The sequence below is a fragment of the Nicotiana tabacum genome, chromosome 7 (genome assembly GCF_000715075.1).
Source record: "Nicotiana tabacum cultivar K326 chromosome 7, ASM71507v2, whole genome shotgun sequence".
In the NCBI taxonomy this organism is placed as follows: Eukaryota; Viridiplantae; Streptophyta; class Magnoliopsida; order Solanales; family Solanaceae; genus Nicotiana; species Nicotiana tabacum.
Genome location: NC_134086.1, coordinates 58135453 through 58151752, shown reverse-complemented (window position 1 = coordinate 58151752; position 16300 = coordinate 58135453).

Sequence of the window (16300 nt, the reverse complement as noted above, 5' to 3'; positions counted from 1 at the left end):
TTTTCTCAACAAAATAATAGTGTGATAAATGCATCCACTGTAAGTATAGTAATAATAAGTACAACAGTACATATATGCTAAAAGTCCCCAAATCCCGTTGCTACAAATGCATGAGCAATCTAGAGGATATACAAAACTAATACAACTATTGTCTGAAATGTAATAAATAGAAATAATAAACAAGGTAGAGGGTGACTCCGATGCTGCAGATCATAGCAAGACAAGCAACACACTATTAGGTCTCCGTATAAAATCGTTTATGCGTCCCCGTGACCACTGGTAATACCTGTCTCATTACCTGCACATTAAGTGCAGAAGTATAGCGTGAGTATGGATAACAATGCATACTCAATAAGTATCTAGTCTAACCTCGAAGAAGTAGTGAAGATGGGTCGACTTGAAGCTTACTAAAGTTCAAATAGTAATAGAAATACATAAAGTAGACATGGTGAGTGTACGAAAAGTAGCAAAAAGCAAATAAAATTACTACAATAATTCCACACATGAGTCTATATCAAATCACTAAACATGTCATAACCGGCCTTGAAGGCGCTAACTCAACTGCTACCAAACCAAATCCGATCTCAATTATTAAGCACAAAGTTGCTGATGTGAGTGGCCCGATCCTATAGGAATAGTGGTACTCAATACTACCGAGGCGATCAGCCCAATCCCATAAGAATAACGTTACCAACCTGCCTAGGCAAATGGCCCGATCCTATAAAAGTAGAGGAATTTACCTTGCTCGCGGAATCACATATGAGGCGAGAAGACATGGACCTATAGTTTATCAAATATTCCCAAAGTAAGAGGCTAAGTCGGTATCTTTATTAAAATCCTCCATATCAGTCACAATAAAGAAAATTAATACACATGATAGGCATAAATAGCACAATTAGAGGCATGGTGGGAATCTAAGTCTACCCCGACATATCTTGAATATAGCTACGTTCGGACTCTCGTCACCTCGTATGTACGTACCTCCCCACAACAAATTGCACACAACAATTAATACACCTAAAGGGGGTAAGTACCCTCTTACAAGGTTAGGCAGGAGATTTACCTCGATTCCAAGTCCTCAATCCAGCTCTTCAAGCTCACTAGAACTCCTCAAACAACACCGAGAACTCCAAAACTAGCCAAAAGTTGTATAAACTAATAAATATATGCTTAAAAGTTTACTATTAGAGTAATTACCCAACCCAATTTGAAAGATTTCTAAAATTCATCCCCGGGCCCATGTGCCCAGATTTCAGAAATTTTCGAATATAAATATTATCCATGACCTCACGAACTCAAATATATAATTTATTTCCAATTACACAATCAATTTTGTGGACAAATATTATTTTTACCAAGCCCTAGATTCCACACAAATCCCACAATTTTTCCCTTAATTTCATGCTAAATCTACTCATAATCCATGTATTTAACTGAAGAATTAATAGGGATTACTTACCTCTTGATGAAAATCCCGCACAAAATGCTCTCAAAATCACCCAAGAGCAAGTGGAAAATTAGGAAAAAGAGGCTAAGTCCCATATTAAAACCCAAGTATGCCCAGAGAAGCCTCGCGATCAAGAAGGCATAACTGGCCTAGGCCATGAAAACCTTCTTCGCGAATGCGAGGGAAGTCTCGCGATCACGAAGGATTGCCCAGCATAAGCTTCCCGAATGCGTTCATCACTTCGCGAATGCGAAGAGCAAGGCGACTGACCCAAGCCCTTTATTCTACGCGAACGCTGACCCTTATACGCGAACTAGATGGCTACCAATCCCAGACCTTCGCAAACACAACACCATGCATGCGAACATGAAGGGAAAAATGCCTTGTCCACCAATTCCTTCTATTCGAATATGACCCCATCTCCACGTTTGCGAAGAAGGAAACCAGAACCTACAACATTAGATTTTCAATCTTAGCTCCGGGTGTTCCGAAATTCACCCGAGCCACCTGGGACCCCATCCAATCTCACCAACAAGTTCATAACATAATACAGACCTAATCAAACCCTCGAAACATGTATAATAATATCAAAATCAAGAATCATACCCCAAAACCAACTTTAATCAACTCATGAACTTCAAACTTTTCAATTAGCTCCGAACGCGTTGAATCATACTTAGACTACTCCGAATGACACCAAATTTTGCATACAAGTCATAAATCATCATACAGAACTATTACCAGGTGTGGAATCCAAACGGACCTTGATAAAACTAAAGTCTACTCGAAACCAAATTTAAAGAACTAGAAAACCTTCAAAGAACCAACTTTCCACATTAAGCGCCAAAACACTCCCATATCACTTGAAACTCGATCCGAACATATGCCCAAGTACAAAATTATCATACAAAACTATTGGAACCATCAAATACCAATTCCGATGTCGTTCACTCAAAATATTGACTCAAGTCAAACTTGGCCGTCCTAGGCCACTATTATGGAACTAAGTGTTTCAATTTCAATCCGAACCCTTCTAAACCCGAACCAACCATCATCGCAAGTCATAAAATTGTAAAAGAACATATAGAAAGTCAGAATTATGTAAACGATGATCTATAAAGCAAAACAACCTATCGGTTCGTTACACATATAGTGCTGAGTGATTGTATGTGTGATAAGTGGGAATTTGAGATAGATGGATTGAGTTATATGAGAGTGTGAGTACCTGGGATTATCACTGCAAAATTATACATTTGAAATGCATATTTGACATGTAGGCATAGTGACGTACCACTCCTCATGCTAGTTACACTTTACATGTTCTTATTAGTGTCGATCTTTAATTGTGAACTTGAAAGTATGTCTAAATTTCTGTACCATGTATGAGCTAATTTTGGAAATTTCTTTGAGTTATTGTAGTCTTTGTCATTATTACACCCGTGTTGTCATTATATTGGTTCTGACCGTATCCTTCTGAGCTCATCACTACTTTCAGCCCAAGGTTAGTTCTGTTACTTATTGAGTGCGTGTGGTATGGATTTCGAGGGTTCTTGGGATCAGTTTTTGGTGCTTGCATAGTTTTCCTACAATAATAACTACCAATCGAGTATTCTAATGGCTCCTTATGTGGCCTTATATGAGAGGCGTTGTCGTTCTCTAGTTGGTTGGTCTCAGCCAGGAGAGGCTAGATTGTTAGGTACTGATTTGAATCGAGATGCCTTAGAGAAAGTCAAGTTGATTCAGAATCAGCTTCGCACAACACAGTCTAGATAGAAGAGTTATGCTAATTGAAAGGTTCGTGATGTTGCATATATGGTGGGAGACAAGGTATTGCTCAAAGTTTTGCCCAAGTGTGTGATGAGATTCGGGAATAAGGGCAACCCTTTTGAGTTGTTTGAGAGTATTGGAGAGGTGTCATACAAGCTTGCATTGCCACCTGCTCTATAGGATATTCACCTAGTGTTTATATGCTTTGGAAGTATTATGGTATCCCGTCTCATGTCTCAGACTTTAGCACGGCTTAGTTAGGTGGATATTTGACTTATGATGTGGAGCCGGTGGCCATTTTGGATTGGTAGGTTCGAAAGTTGAGATCAAAGAATATAGCTTCATTAAAAGTTTAGTGGAGGGACCAGCAAGTCGAGGAGGCTACTTGAGAGACCGAGCAGGAGATGCGGAGAAGCTATCCGCACCTATTTGAGATTCCAGGTATGATTCTAGACCCCTTCGAGGACAAACGTTTGTTTAAGAGGGGAGAATGTAACGACCCAACCAGTCATTTTATATATTGTAGCCCTGTTCCCCTATTTATAACTTCTTTTATGTTTATTTGTAGGTGTGTGACTTGCTGGGGTGGTTGGATTTGTTTCAGGAAAGTTTTAGAATGAATTGAGATACTTACTCCCAAGGTTAGAAGCTTAAGATAAAAGAGTTAATCAGAATTTCACTTTTGTGTGGATGACTCCGAAATGGAGTTTGATGGTTCTGATAGCTTCATATGGTGATTTTAGACCTAGGAGTATATCCAGATATTAATTTTGAGGTTTGTAGATCGTTTGCAAGTTGGAAAGTTGATGGTTTGGAAGGTTGAGAAGTATGACTGAGAGTTGACTTTGTTGATATCAGGTTCATATTTTGGTTCCAGTGAGTCAAAATAAGTCCGTTGTGTCATTTATGACTTGTGTGCAAATATTTGAGGTCAATCGGAGTTGGTTTGATATGATTCGACATTGGTTCTAGAAGTTGGAAGTTTATTAGTTTTATTAGGCTTGAATTGAGGTGCGATTCATGAATTTTATGTTGTTTTATGTGATTTGAGGCTTCGATTAAGTTCGTATCATATTTTCGAACTTGTTAGTATGTTCATGGGTTCCCGGGGGGTCTCGAATGAGATTCAGATTGATTTTGGATTAGTTTTGGACTTAGGAACTTGGCTGAATTTTTTTGATGCCTGTGTGATTGCACCTGCAAGAAAGGGGCCGTATGTGCGAAGTCACAAAAGTGATAATATTGTCGCAGGTGCGGAGTTTGGCGAGGCTTGATAGAGGTCGCAGATGATAGAACTTTCCGCATCTGCGAGCCCGCAGGTGCGATGAAGTGTGCCGCAGAAGCGGGATAGGTCAGGTGAGGCTGGAATCATAGAAACAGAGTTTCTCCTCAGGAGCGGAGGCAAGGCCGCAGAAGAGGTCCCACAGGTGCGCATCTTGAGCCACATGTGCTGTTGGTTGGGTGTCATAGTGATTTCTGCATATGCGGATATTTGACTCTAGAAGCAGTTCCAGAGAAGCGAAGGTGTTGGTCGCAGATGCGAAATGCCTGGCAGTGTCATATATTTCGAAGGGTTTCGAGTTTTCTCTCATTTTGGACTTGTAGAGCTCGGCTAGGGGAGAGGATTTCACTATAATTGAAAAGGTGAGTGACTTTTAATTACTTTTGTCCATAAATATTGAATATACATTGATTTTTACAATTAGATTATGTGTTTTTGATTGGGGATTTTGGACTATGTATTGGAGAATGAGATTTGGGGATTTGAGGGTTGATTTTTGGTTTGAATTGGATGATTTTGGTATGGTTGGACTCATTATTGAATGGTGTTCGGATTTTATAAATTTTATCGGATTTTGAGGTGTAAGCTCGGGGTTGAATTTTTGGGTTAGCTTTTCGATTTTGAATAAAGACATTAGATTTATCTTTTGGAATAATTTCCTCTAGTTTTTATTGATGGAATTAAGTTGCTTTGGATAGATTCGAGTCGCTAGAAGACCAGTTCGCGTGGCAAGATTGGAATTGAGGGTATTTATCCCCAGAAAACGTGTTAATTGTGTTGTGTTGGGTAACACACATGCTAGGTGACGGACGTGTGGGCGTGCACCTTGGTAACCATGATTCGTGTTGATTTTTGTACTGATTTTTTATCAAGTCTTGTTATATTTGTGAAATCCCCACATGTTCGAGTAATTGGATTGTTATTCATGTTAGAAATCATGTTTAGGCTGTGGTGCTTATTTAGTTGAGACCTATTGAGGTTACTTATGTTGTTTTGAGTTATATGCTTAAACTGTAATTATATACTCAGTTATGATTCTTAATTTGCATATCTTATCGCAATCTCTGTTATCATTCACTGTTACATCACATGTTATTATTGTTTGGGATGAGTGGTACGAGATTGCGAGCCCTTGATACTTGAGAGATTGATGAGCTGTGAGGTAGACCTGAGAGACAAGTTGTGAGTATTATTGTGGATCGGCTACACGCTACAGTAGGCCTTATCGGCTTATTTTTTATTTTATATCGGGCTGCAATAACATGCCTTATATTATCACTTGGGCGAGATCCGCCCCTCCGGAGTCTGACATGCCAGCAATAGGCGCATGTATAGTGATATATATACACGTGCTTTGGTGAGGGCCATCGATGGTAGGCACCCGTATGGTGCTGAGTAATTGTGTGTGTGATGAGTGGGCATTTGAGATAGACAGATTGAGTACTCTGAGAGTGTGAGTACCTGATATTATCACTGCGAAATCATACATTTGACATGCATATTTGACATGTAGGCATAGATATGTCCATTCCTCATGCTAGTTACACTTGACATATTCTTATCAGTGTCGGTCTTTAATTGTGAACTTGAAAGTATGTCTAAATTTCTGTACCATGTATGAGCTAATTTTGGGAATTTCTTTGAGTTATTTATAGTCTTTGTCATTATTACACCTCTGCTGTCATTATATTGGTTCTGACTGTATCCTTCTGAGTTCGTTACTGCTTTCAGCCCAAGGTTAGTTCTAGTACTTATTGAGTACATGAGGTCGGTTGTACTCATACTACACTCTGCACTTTATATGCAGGTACATCCGGACGTGGTGATTGCTAGATTTGTGCTATTACCTACTTGGGAGACTTCGAGGTAGCTGCTATGACGTCCGCAGACCTTGACTCTCTTTCTTTTTATTTTTTTCAGTACTGTTCTATTAATCAGACAGTTGTACTAGAGTTTTTTTGTTTAAGTTGATACTTAGTAGTGCTCATGTGCTCGTTGACACCAGATTTTGGGGTGGTTGTAGTAGCATTTCATTTATTTACATTAGATGTTTATGAGATTTTTCCGCTGTTGAGTTTATTAAGGACATGTTTTATTCAAATGTTTAGCCGTTAAGTGATTGTCGGTTTGCCTAGCAGGTGTGTTAGGTGCCATCACGACAGGTTGAGATTTTGGATCGTGACAAAACAACTTCAGGAATAACTACTGGACTTTGAATATTTATACGTTGCCATTACAATTTAAAATATGGATAAACTCTAATAACCATCCCAAAAAGTGACCAACCTAGCTACTTTTTACCTTTTTCTTCAAGTTTGGCGTTTTGAGCCCAGCATAATGGGCTATAATCCTATGCCAGTTTTAATATTTTGTCACTACGAATGAAGACAGAGGCACAAATATAAAAAATTACTCTTATTTTTGTTTAGGAAATATACATAGTTTACCTATCGATCATGCAGCAAAATTCATATTACACACCTCTTATTTATGGAAAACTTTTTACATACGTAACCTTTTAAAGGTATAACCAAGACAGACCACTTTTGACCAGGTGGCACTCGCGTGTTTACGCACAAAAAACACACGTGAAGCCTTTAAAAAATCCCATATTCTTTCCTTATACCAGAGGAACCCTTCCCCCTCCCTCTAGTCATCTTCCTTAGGCCAACTTCCCTTCATATCTTTCCCCATGTAGTATTCAGGATTCTTTCTTTTTTTTTTTAAAAAATAAATCCACTAGGCGAGGTGGCTAGGGCTGATTTTTTTATATATATCTAAACATTAATAAAACATAATGTCAATGAGTCTAAGAAATATAGCTGCCTATCTAGTGAAATTACATCATCCCTATTATCATTTTTGAGTATAATACTCAAAATTAATATCACATTATGTACTATAAAGTGGCTAAAACAGTAGCAAAGGACATTACAAAAATAGCCACAATCCACAAGAGTGTATCTGGGCTTGCCGTATTGGACCTTCTTCATGATGATTTTAAACCCCGTGGAGATCATATCATTTGACTGGAGGATTGCATTATCATGTCTTGAAAACCTGGAAACAACTAAGATATGAAAAGTGCATTTCATTTTCTCAGCTGCCCAGCAATTCCTTTTCATGGTGACTATGCCGTTTTGCGTCCAGATTTGAGTGATGATCCTTGCCTTTGAGTATGAAGCTCCACCCAGAATGCCTTCCTCGTGTGTCATAGGTTTTGTTGATACTAGGCATTCCCTTCTTATCCAGCTTTTGAATCCCGTAGAGTCCCTTGAAACATAGTACCTCGCCCATAGAAAATTGGGTAGTGTTATGACTATGACCTCTTGTGTCCAGAATTGCAGTTCGATCCTTGGCCATATGTGTGAATTCTCTTCAATAACATCTTCTTTGCACTTCATTAGTGTTGAGCTACATATTGTCCAGCTTTTGCATCTTGTGGAATCCTTTGATATACACTGCTTCGTCCATGAATATCTGGGCAGTGTATGCTTCATGTGTTTTTTTGTATCCTTGTCAGCTTGTAGTTTGCAAGCAATTGCTGAGTGTTACCTGGTCAAAAGTGGTGTGTCTTAGATATACTTTTGAAAGGTTAGGTATGTAAAAGATTTTCCGTGAACCAGAAGTGTGTAATAGAGATTGCGCAGGTTGATAAGTAAACTATGTATATTTAATACATATGTCATTAGTCTTGAAACAACTTCTAGAATTTGTATGGTAACTCACCACCCAAAAATATTAACGACACCCCGAATATTTTCATTAAGACGATTTGCTCCCTACAAAATCCTTCTAATACCTACTCCTATAATGTTAAATTCCATGAATTAAAGGTTGGAAGAACACATAATGTAGTGTATGTAAAGTGCGAAGAAGAATCGAGAGCATTCTAGAAACTAATTTTATTACCTCAATTGAATTGTATACAGAAGAAGCTAAGTATCTGCGTATATAAAACTAACTAACATGATCCAGCCACTAACTGATCCAGCTGTCATCTTGTTGTCTATTCTAATAATAACAACTAACTAACTAACAATTAACTCTATATGATTACTAAGGCTAAAACTAACAGCTATGGTTAAGATAAGCCATACTTGGGTTTCTTTTAACCAATACAAAGATTTTCAACCTATACCGATTTTTAATCATGGCAAGCAACAGTGATGAAGATTATATGAAGAAGGTGAATCAACTTTGTCAAGAAAATTCAGGCCAAGGGGAGATTGTTAGGATTTGCTCCTGAATTTCTAATCTATTAGGACTCTCTTTCTTGAAGGAATGGAAAAAGACTCCTAAAAGGATTAAATCTCCTTAATATGTCTTATCCTTTTCTTGGAAGACAAGTTTTGCACATTTATAAATTAAGGATCTTTGCTTCTCACAAGACAACCAAAAAAATATCCACAATGTAATCATTAAAGAGTTTTGTTTAAGGAGAGATTTTTCTCTCGATAGTTTATCTTCTTTTATATTAGTTTTATCATATGTAGATCAATTGACCAAACCATTATAAACTATTATGCTTAGTTTAATATACTTTTCTTTTGTCGTCTGATTTATCGTCCACCAAGCTTTGTATTGTTAGTTTCCACGTGCACCATGTTATTATGCGTGTTTAGATCAAGATGATAATGAAAATTTATTAAAAAAAGTTTGAATATGATGCTACATGTGGAGATAAATTTACAATCACAATCGTATTCAAAACGTCTGTTGCTGCATCTTTATTGGAATAAAAACTCTTTCTAACCCATATTTTGGCCACTTTTAACCAATGCCAGTTTTAAGTCATGCCTACTTGCAACACATGAGTTCCAGTGCCAGTTTTAACTCACACTTCTTTTTAATGATGAGCATCTTTTACCCCATGTTTATTCTTAACACGTGGGCTCCTTTTAACCCATACTTGAGCTTCTTTTAACCAATACAAAGATTTTTAACCTATACCGATATTTAATCATGTCAAGCAACAGTGGTATCGTAGCCTCCATTGATTGATCTTGACGGATCTCTGAATTCACTGAAAACAAGCAATTTCAACTACTTTTAAACCATATGCATTATTACCCATACCGATTTTTAACCAAATTTTTAACAATGGCAAGCAGCGGTCTCTCTTTGAATACCCCACAAATTTTCACTGGTGAAAACCATCATATTTGGTCAGTGAAGATGAAATCTTATCTTGAAGCTTATGATCTATGGGAAGTTGTAATGGAAGACAGACTTATACAAGCACTTCCTGCAAATCCTACCCTTGCCCAAATCAAAGCTCATTCAGATGAGAAAACCAAAAAATACAGAGCCAAAACTATAATTCAAAATTCAGTTGCAGATTTAATCTTCTCTAAAATCATTGCATGTGAGACAACAAAAGAAGCTTGGGAAACACTCAAACAGGAGTATCATCTCTTAGAATGCAAGATGATGAGACCATCGCTAAGTATTCTGACTGAATTTCTTTAATTGTCAATAAAATTAGATTGCTTGGCGAGGATTTCAAAGACGACAAGATAGTTGAAAAATTCTTGTGACAATTCCCGAGAGATTTGAATCCAAAATTTCCTCTCTGGAAGAGTCTAAAGATCTCTCTACCATCTCTGTTGCAGAATTAATAAGTGCTCTTCAAGCACAAGACCAAACAAGGGCCTTCAGACAAGATAAAGTTACTGAGGGTATTTTTATGCGAAACGCTAAAAAGAAAAAGTCGATTATCCTTATTGCAAATATTGCAAAAAGAACACACACTTAGAAAAATTTTGTTGGTGGAGACCTGATGCATTATGTGGAAATTGCAAGCAAAAAAGTCATGTTATAAAAATGTGCAAGTTCAAAGATGCTCATTCACAAGCACTAATAGCAGAAGAAGGAATTGAGGATGACCTTCTTTAGACTGCAGCAACAGAAGCAAGGAGGAGTGTTGGATTTTGCATCTGTTACTGCTACTGTTTTCTAGAATAATTAGTTGTTTAGTTTTAGGAGGAGTCTGCTAGAAGATTCAGAATTTTAATTATAGTAAGAGTGTAGTAATTTAGTTGTAGGAGAAGTCTAATACTTTATTTATTTGGCTATTTAAATCCATATGATTAATAAAATTTCAGAGACAGTTTTTCAATCCTTTTTTGCAACCTTCTTGCTGCTTGTATATTTTCTAAAATCCATAACTCTATACACCCCCCAAGCTAAGGGAGATGGAGATGTTCTTGATCCCTAGTATGATAACAAATAATTATATTGAGCTCTACCAAGACCGTTGATGAGTAAATCTGCTTGTTCATCAGTAGTAGCCAAGTAAAAAGTACTAATGTGACCGTGCCACACCTTCTCGCAAATGAAATATAGATCAGTATTGATGTTCTTGGTGCACTCGTGAAAGACAGGGTTGGCTACAGTTTGGATAGCAGACTTGCTATCACAATATATATTAACAGGCAGAATAGTTGTGCACCTAATTCTCTCAATAAGCCAAGCAATCAAACGACCTCGGCAACAATGAGGGCTAACCTTTTGTATTCAGCCTCAACTGATCTTTTGGAAATGGTGGATTATTTCTTGGACTTCCATGAGATTAAAGAGTCACCAAAATCAACAAACTACCCAGTGATAGACCTCCTAATGTTGGGGCAAGCACACAGTCAGTATCATAGAAAGTTGTGAAAGAAGCAGAATACTTTACTTTCATCGGAATCTCTAAACCTGGACTCAGCTCAATATATTTGACTACTCGACGTGCAACCTCCATATCAGAGGATATAGGACTGTGCATGAACTAGCTAAGACAATGGACTGGAAATGAGATGTCTGTTCTCGTGATAGTGAGATACAACAACTTTTCAAGAAACCTATGATATGGACTTGCATCATAGAAAGGGGGAATGTAACGATTTGGTCAGTTGTTTTGAGTATTTTATCCATGTCTCTCTTATTTGATGCTTTACATATGTATATTCCTAGTTATGTAACTTGCCTGAGTGGTTGGTTTGATTTCAGGGAGGTTTTGGAGTGAATTGGGACACTTAGCCCCAAGATTGGAAGCTTAAATTGTAAGGGTTGACCGCAGTTTAACTTTTGTAAAGACGACTACAGAATGATATTTTGATTATTCCAATAGCTTAGTATGGTAATTTTGGGCTTAAACGTATGTCCGGATTGGATTTGGAGGTTCCTAGGTCGTGTGACTTGAATGTGGAAGTTGGAAAGTTGAAGGTTTGGAAGGTTGGTAGGTTTTACTGCTAGTTGACTTTGTTGATATCGGGTTTGAATTTTAATTTGGGAGTTGGAATATATCCGTTGTATCATTTGTGACTTGCATAAAAAATTTGGGTCATTCTGAGTTAATTTAATGTGGTTTGAGTTTTGAAAGTTTAAATTTCATTCGTTCTTTAGGCTTGGATCGTGGTGCGATTCATATTTTTTTATTGGATTGGAGGCCTTGAACAGGTTCATGTTATGATTTGGAATTTGTTGATGAGATTGGACGGGATCCTGGGGGCCTCGGTGTATTTCAGGGTGGTTTCAGACCATTTTCCCTTGATTTGCATCAATTGTATTCTGATGCTCTTTTGTTCTTCGTGATCGCAGAAGGATGGTCACGATCGTGGAAGGTATTTGGTAGCAGGTGAGTTTTTTCTCTACACGTTCGTGTATAGGGAGCCGCATTCGTGAAGAAGGAAAGAATAGTCAGAGCGTCAGTACTTAGCCTTCGCGATTGCGTGGCTTGTTTCACATTCATGGAGTGTTGGCAGCTAGAGAGTTGTGATCACGAGCCTGGGGCCGCATTCGCGTAAGGTGTTTTGGGAAGCTGGAATATTTGTTGATCGTGATCGCAATGCATATGCCTAGGCAGAATATTTAAGTACTCTATTTTGAGGGTATTGGTTATTTTATCACATTTGTGTTAGAGAGCATAGATTTGGGTGATCTTGGAAGGGATTTTCCTGATTTGGATTGGGGTATGTGTTTTTGAATCGAATTTTTCCATTATCAATTATTCCATCCTTATTTTTAGCATTTAATTGGTGAACTTAAGTGAAAATATTGGAGATTTTAGTAACAATTTTCTAAATAATTTTATGATTTGAAGGTCGATTTGTGGTCGGAATTGGATGAAATTGGTATAGTTGGACTCGTATTTGAATGGGTGTTCAGAATTTTGTGAGTTTTATTGGGTTCTGAGGTGCGGGCCAGGCATTGACGTTTTGGGTTGACTTTTTGATTTTGATAAAGACCGAAGCTTTATTATTTGGGGTTATTTTCTGCAACATTATTTGATAATATTAAGTTTTTTTTGGCTAGATTCAAATTGCTCAGAGGTCGATTCACATGGGAAGGACTTTTTGGAGTATTATTTCACGTATTTTGAGGTAAGTATCATATCTAAACTTGGATTTGAGGGTAATTATCCCTGAGAACTATGATATTTGAGGTGTTGGGGGGTGACACGCGTGCTAGAGAACGGGCGCGTGTGCGTGCACCAGGGTTTTCATGATTCGGGTGGATTTTAGACTATTACCGGACTTGTTTAGTATCATGCCTCATTATATCCATGTTTTCTCTACTTGTATGATTATTTGAGCTATGCTTCATGTTAGAGATCATGTTTAGGCTTTGTGCTTAATTGTTTGGGACATGATAGGGCTATTCATGCTAATTTGAGCTATTTGTGCCTTAATTGTACACATACCCTCAGTCATGATGCTATATCCGTGTATGATATCTCTATTTCGGTGCTTTCTTATTTTGATTTCTCACATGTTGTTGATGGCTCATATGCATAACACTGTTGAATTAAGTACTGTGAGATGTGGTTTACTTAGATTTGAGTGGTTTTTGACAGAGTTTGGGACATAGAGCCGATATGGTATTGATTTTGAGGTGACGCATACGCCAGGCCCATATTGGGATACGCAGTACTGATTAGGGGCGACGCGTGCACCAGGAACCACTATTGGGCTATATGATATTGATTGACGCATGGTCCAGGATCCACCCCTCCAAAGTATGATATTACAGTGAGCCCATACAAACTGATAAATATGTGCTTTGGTGAGGGGCATTAATGATAGGCACCCATACACTGCTGAGTGTAGTTGTGTGTGATGGTGAGGGGCATTGTGCCAGGTACCATGAGCATGCTGAGTGTTGCTATTCTTGATGGTTTTACTATGATGATATTGACTTGACATATATATTTGACATGTAGGCATATAGATATACTTTCATCATGGTAGCTGGTTATTAAAATATCTTAGCGGTCTTGGGCTTTGAATATTATACTTGAAAAGCATGTCTAAATTTTGAGTTGTTTTCATGTGTTAACTACCTTTTTTCGTTTCCGTATTTTTCTTTCCTGTCATTATTGTATACTGCGTACAGGTTATTGTAAGTGGCCCGCCTTAGCCTCATCACTACTTTGTCGAGGTTAGAATCGGCACTTACGGAGTACATATGGTCGATTATACTCATACTACACTCTGCACTTTATGTGCAGATCCAGGTACTCTTAGGTGCGATGATTGCTACAGTTCGCATCAGCACAGTTGAGCAGACTACGAGGTAGCTGCTATGTCGTTCGCAGAACTTGGAGTTCTCTTTCATTTATTTCTATTATTACTGTTCTATTGTTCAGACATTTGTATTGAGGATTTGACCTTATATTTTGATATTCAGTAGTGCTCATGTACTCATTTTTATTGGTATAAAAATAGTATGATAGATGGATTAATGGTATGTAGACATGTGGCATTCAAATAAGGGATATAAGGAGGAATGAAGAAGCGTGGTTAAAAAACCTACATGATTGTTTACAAATGATACCATATAACTATGGAATTATTTACAAAAGATACCTTATCTGACCATTGGGAAAGAATAGATAGGCAGAGATGCACGAAGACTATAAAAGAGGAGATTCATTTACAGTTGCAAATTTGGAATGGGAATCAACATAATCCCTAATTATACGTGATTGTCTATTATTACTATAATCGTTATGAATAAGTTGATTAATGAGACATTAATGTAGTTAATGTTAATAATGGGCAGGAATTAAGTGAGGGAAAGCAGTAACATATTATATCCTTAAATAAATTCCCATTACCTTACTTTGTACAATCATAAAAGAAATTTTCAAATATATGCAATCAGTCTTTTATTCTTACCTTTCTGCTTGATTGACAGTACTTAGTCAGAGTTCTTGGAAAAAAGCTGCAACAATAAATAGAATTTTCTTTTCTTTACCCAATGAATATTTATTTTCTATTATTATTTATCCTCTTATATTTATAATATTAAAGTAAAATTGGTTATTAGAAACCCGACTTATTTCAATATTTTTTTGGTTAAACAAATTGGTTCCGTTGCCAAAAAATCTAGTAATCTTTTCACTTTTCATATTTTATCTTTAACAGCGAAATATGTCTATTACTAACAAAATTGATCAGGTGGGTAACGAAGATCAAGGAAGACAGCAAGGTGGAACTCCACCACACCATACACCCACAACTACTTCACAGCGTTCCTGAAAAAATTCACCAGAAAGATCTGCTAATCGTAACGTTGGACAACAAATTGATGAGCAAAAAAATGAGCAAGACGGTTTAAAGCAGTTTATTGCTTAATAGATTGGTGAAGCTTTGCGTGATTTTGAAAGTGGATTACCAAGTATTGTGTAGGCTTCACCACCAATAAATACAACCACGGAAAACTCTCATTCAGGGCTTGAAAACTGTGAAAGTGGGGAAATGTAAAACAATTTTGGAGCCGAAAGGTCAGATACACTAAGCAATTCTAATTTTTAAAATTTGGTACTAACCTTGCAGAAGCTGCTCAAGGAATAAAATGAGCGGATAGAACAAATACCAGGTGTTTCACCCATGATCAAAGGAGTAGATATAGATAAGTATTCACAACACCCTTGGAAGCCGAGTGCAACATTATTACCGATTTCTAAAAAGTTCAAAATGTCCGATATCATATGCGTGATGGGAATATTGACCCACAAGATCACGTTACAGCATTTACCACAGGGGTCAAAGGCAAAGACTTAACCAAGCAGGAAACTGAATCAGTTTTGTTGAAAAAAATTGGCGAAAGCCCTCACAAAAGGAGCTTTAACTCGGTATTCACTCTTAACTAAAAAATTCTATTAATTCTTTTGCTGAGCTTGCAGATTCATTTATAAAAGCACATTCAGGAGCTCAAAAAGTAGAAAAGAGAATGGAAGATATCTTCAAAGTAAAACAAGAAAGTACAAAATTGCTCAGGGAATTCGCAGATCGATTCCAGCGGGGGAGGATGATGTTACCATATGTAACTGATCATTGGGCAACTATGGCATTCACGAGTAATTTGAATAAGAAAAGTTTAGAAGCCACGAGAAGAATAAAAGAAAGCCTGCGGGAGATTCTTGCAATTTCTTGGAATGCCATATATAACAGGTACATTACAAAGTTACGAATAGAAGAAGATACATTGTCTCAGCCGAAGGTAGAATATAGGTTCGAGTCTAGACATTCTGAAACGGAAAGGAGGCCTGGAAAAAATAGGCACGAGCTTTACATGGGACCCATGGGACGAGATTATAAATCAAAACAAGAACAGGCTTGATCAAAGAATGAGGCAAAAGGTGATGAGTTCTTCCTCCCAATTCCATAAGGAACGGGATATAGCAAGAAACATGTGATGATCCGACCGGTCGTCTTAAGAATTAACGCCTTGATCCCCTATTAACTATTTTTTCCAAGTTTATTTCTACTATTTTGATGTGGCGGGATGTTCGGTTTTGAGTTTCGGACAGT